The sequence below is a fragment of the Tupaia chinensis genome, unplaced genomic scaffold (genome assembly GCF_000334495.1).
Source record: "Tupaia chinensis unplaced genomic scaffold, TupChi_1.0 Scaffold000256_1, whole genome shotgun sequence".
NCBI lineage: Eukaryota > Metazoa > Chordata > Mammalia > Scandentia > Tupaiidae > Tupaia > Tupaia belangeri.
In genome coordinates this window covers 2,574,711-2,579,680 of record NW_006159736.1, presented here as the reverse complement: position 1 = coordinate 2,579,680, position 4,970 = coordinate 2,574,711, and the positions used below count along the sequence as shown (strand labels likewise).

General features: G+C 41.0%; 1 protein-coding gene across 1 annotated transcript in view; it reads right to left on the bottom strand.

Annotated features, from left to right (window-relative positions):
• DST (dystonin) overlaps nt 1-4,970 on the bottom strand; it is a 576,919-nt gene that overhangs the window by 104,320 nt on the left and 467,629 nt on the right. The gene's annotated exons all lie outside the window — the stretch shown is intronic.

Here is a 4,970-nt window from a genome sequence, read left to right as displayed (position 1 = left end):
CGGCTATGTCACTGGATTCCCACAGGGCCGACCATGGTTCAAGTCCCAGACCTGGTGGCTTGAAACTCACACTGGATGTATATGTGTGCATTCCCAAGATTCCAGAAGGAAAGTGGAGAAGAAGGGATTGCGGTGTGGCCATTCCCTTGGGAAGTGATTTCTCAATTTTCCGCTCACTCTCTCTCCCCACCCCCCAAAAAGTACACGTGTTCTAAGGCAAAAATCTCTAAAAACAAAACAAAAACAGAAACAGAGACAGAGAAAGACACAGGCATGAGCTGTTACAGCATGGATTCCTAAACGTCTAGTCTTCTCAATGCCTATTAAGATGCCAAGGTGGTACCAGCAGACCAGCAGATTGCAGAATGGTCACATTACTGAACTCCCACATGGCCTACTGTGGTTAGAGTCCCAGACCCGCTGGCTTTAAACTCATGTTGGGCCCATATGCGTGCATGCCGAAAATTCTGAGGAAAGAATAGATCGTAGCATGGCCAGCCCCCATGGGGGGGGGGGTGATTTCTTGCTTTGTCTCTCTGTCTCTTTCTCCGGCAAGTGCACACACCCTATAGCAAAAATCTCTCTTAAAAAAAAAAATGCCACTAGTTTTGCAAGAGACATGGATTCTTCACCTTAATCACTAGGACAGCAACTCTGCGGTCACTGTCGCCTACGTCTGCAGTTACCAGTGGTTTCCCAGCCCTCTTCCCCATTTCTCCATCCCTCTAGACCTATGGTCCCCCAGTTCCTCGTGACTGGCAAAAGATCTGATGGGTTAGAAAAAAAGCAGAAATTTCTGTTTTCCTTATGGTAGTTATAGGACCCGGAACTACCACATCACCTAACATGTTATATGTACCCAATAATTATTTGTCAAATTAGTATCCTTACAGTAAAATTATATTTCTATCTTAGGTGGATGATATCAACACCTTAACAGGTTATACCAGGGGAAGGTACATCAATACTTTCACAGATATTATAAATGTTTTTAATATAGGGACTGGAGGATGCCGGAAGGAAAATCAATTATTTTAACTAAGGAACGAAAGTTTCAGATAGACATTAAGATAAAACATCATTTGAAAGTCTGCATAATTATGCTAAAAAGCACTATATAGATATATCAATGAATGAACAGTTGAATGAGTTAAATAGGAACATTGAACAAATGCAAATATTAAAATAGCACTTAAGAAAAAATTACAGACACAATATGAAAATCATTTTGAAAGTTACAGGGGCTGCAGGAGTAAACTTTGCAGGCTCTGGCCCCAAGCCCAGCACACAGGATACTCCCTCTTATTGTACAAATAAGCAAATTAAGCAATGACAAACAAATTAATGACCATTTCCTCTGAAAGTCCCCTTCTAACTAAAATTCCAAACTTTTTCCATAGAAAACTCAGACAACTCATTTTCATTCTGGCTAATTGTTTCTATATAACCAAGATGAAGATATTTTTAAATTGATAATAAAAAACTAAAAGTAATAAATCAATTACACAAAATCAAAGAAGTTACAAGATCCCCAAACACTGGGAAAAAAACTTAAGAAGGTTTCCTAATTTTTTTAAAACCTCTAATTTACCAATAAGTCAGCAGAAAGTCACAAGGTGACAAAGGTGGAATTTGACATTATGATTCTATTTCTTTTTTTTTTTTCCTTTTAGGGAGAAAGTGAGACATCTTCCCTCAGGGTTGATGGCCATGCTGCAATCCCTTCTCCTCCATTTTTCTCTCAGGATTTTGGACACACATGCACACACGCCCAGCGTGATTTTCAAGCCCCACATCCAGATGTGAACTATGGTCGATCAGGTGGAATCTAGCGCCTTAACCACCATGCCACTTGTTGGCTCCAATTCTACCTTTTTTTCTATACCAATTTCAAAGTTCCTCCCTTCTAGACACTAATTTTTGAATACATTTAAATACGCATTAAAAAAAGTGAAAGGTGTAAAAAACTGCTACATGATTAATTCCAGAAACTTGTTTGATATATGAGGCTTCAGGGTAAAGTTTTATGTTTCCTCTCAAATAATTTTCAGGACAAAAAAATGAGTATGTTATAGTAAACTGACTTAACCCCTGACATTGGCTTTAAAATACTGAGTTGCTAGGAAAGGCATGATGCCTTTTTGCACAGAAATGGAAAAATATGTCATGACTTTCCCAGTAACCTAATGATTTTAGGGAGGTAGCATAGTGGTTAAGGCACTGGACTGCCACATGGGTGATCACGGTTCAAGTCCCGGATCTGGCAGCTTGAAATCACAATGGGCGCATGTTCATGTATGTCTAAAACCCCAGGAGGAGAAGAGATTGTGGCATGACCATCCCCCTGGGGAGCAGTGTGTGATTTCTCACTTTCCCTCTCACTGTCTCTGTCTCTCCCTGTGGGCACACTTGCCCTATGGCAAAACCTTAAAAAAAAAAAAGCTAATTTTAGAGGTGTATTAGAAAAAGTATAGGTGAGTCTAAGGACATTTCCTAAAGTGCCATAAAAATATGTTAAGAATTAAAAAGACAACTATTAAAGAAAATATACAGTTAAGATATATTTACTTTCAATAAATAAACTGAAAATCCTTTGAAGAGAAAAAACAGATTTTGCTAAGCACCTAAAATAGCATGCCATTTATCGCATGCCCAAGGCTAGAGCAATTATTTCATGGACTAAAAAGAGGAACTTTCCTGGGACCAGTAGATAGCGTAATGGCTATGTCGCTGGACTCCCATGTAGTCGACCGCGGTTTGAGTCCCGGACCCAGTGGCTTAAACTCACGCTGGGCGTGTGCGCATGCGTGCCCAAGATCCTGCGAGGAGAAAGGAGGAGAAGGGATTGCGGCGTGGTCATCCCCTCTCCCCCCACTCCCAGGGGGGTGATTTCTCGCTTTCTGTCTCTCTATCTCTCTGTCTTTCTGGCGAGCACACGTGCCCTATAGCAAAAACCTCTCCAAAAAAAAAAATGAAGAGGAACTTTCCTGATAACATCTAAATTCCTATCTCTCAGTGGAATTACCTACACACAGACACTTTCTTCTCTTATCTAACACAAAAACAGAAAAACTTAAAATAAAATAAAAATACCTCTGAGGCAAAGTTTACCAGAAGAGCTTAGTGAAAGTACCAGAATAGCTGAACTTCCATCTGAGTGGGAAGAAAAAAATTATAGGCTTGACGAGCAACCTCTGCTTATTACAAGGCTGCACCCTTTCTTTTCTTACCTCATTCACCACTCACCAAACGTTACAATCTATAACGCCTGCAAGACAGAGCACAATAACTTCTCTACTCTCACATTCAGAGCTCCAGAAGAACATTTTCAACACATTAAAAAATCATTAAATTGAGTAGAGTACTTTACAGACCACAAGAGTATAATACTGTGTTTGTACCTTCATGTCTAAGCCTGTTCAAACTTAATAAATCCAATATAACTACCCTTAAATGGCAGTGTAACCACGATTGGTGTTAAAGCCTGACATTAACATAAACTCACAGTGGAGGCATTCTACAAGGGGAACAGCTACCATCTGCACAATCAATAGCAGGACCCTAAACAGCTGGGAATAATCACTCTTCTCAAAACAGTCCCTGACTAATTTGTTATAATGATCAACTTATCAATATGTGGCACCTTGCAGGGTGCTAGTCAATTATGGAAACACTAGAGACCACTCTGAAAGAAAATCACAAAATTTTAGCTCTGCCGTTTTACGGTTCCATGAATTACCTGAGCCGACTGAAGGCCATTGCAAAGTGTGTCCAATACTCCTGCCTTGGCCTCTGTTTTTTGGGGTGTTGCTTTCTTTGTTACTGGTGTAGATTTCAGAGAGCACTTCTTATGGATCACTTCCATGTCCTGGGTAGAAAGTGGAGCTTCTACTTCCTCTTTAGATGCTATGCTAGATTTTTCTGAATCACATTGTGTCAAAAGCGCCATGTTTTCTACTAAACTCATGCTACCACAGTCGACATCAGTCTCCCCCAGGTCTATGTGAGAGAGATCTAAATCCTGAGAGGTATCCTCGGTAAGCCTCCTCCTTTGTGCTACGCTTTGGGATTCTCCTCCTGGTACGCATGTTTTCTCCTGACCTCCAACGTTAGAAAGACCCTCCTCCTCTCCATGTCTTGGCATACTGAATGGGTCACACTTAACACTACTCTCTCTCAAATCCTTCTGCAGGCAACCATTTTCGCCATGGATTTCCCTCCAATCATTTACACAGGTTGTTTCCTCTAGTGGGGAATCATGTACACTCATTTTGAAGTTCTCATCAGGATGGGCACTTTTACATGAAAGCAGTGGGATTTTCTGTTCACTAATGGAATTCACAGAAAAAAAAGGTCTATATGGCTCGGTTACATGAAGATCTTCAGCAGAAGACAAGCTCCTAATTTGCGACTGGTCTCCAGTTAAAATGCCCTGTTTCTCTTCCCTCTCCGCTGGAGGGCTACATAAACCAGAGTCCTCCTCCGAAGTCAGAGAATTAGTACCCCATCTGGACTTGCTGGCCTTGGTAACAGCATCTGACATATCAGTAGGTTCAACAAAAGAGCTTTCACTTTTGTTTGCATAATCCATAAAATTGGCTGGGACAAACATGCGCCATGACCGCCTATGTTCTTTCTTTTCTGCATGAGATTTGGCTTTGGGTAATCCTGTGGTTCGAATGATGTCGCTATTTAGTTTGAGCGCATCAAAGATCATCTTTTCATCTAGTTTGTTAGTTTCACGCCCCCTCAGCTCAAATACACTGGAAGAAGTGAGGGCACCGTTAGAGCATAAGGAACTAACATCCAGTGTTCTGTGACTGTAGGGCAAAGTCCGATCAGTAAAATGCCTGGAAGACAGGCTGCCTTTTGAACCAGAGTCTATCTGCTCATTTAGTCTAACAGTATCATAGATCGACCGCTGCGGGACATAACAGTCTTCAATATTTAGGTCTTCCTCTTCTTCACCC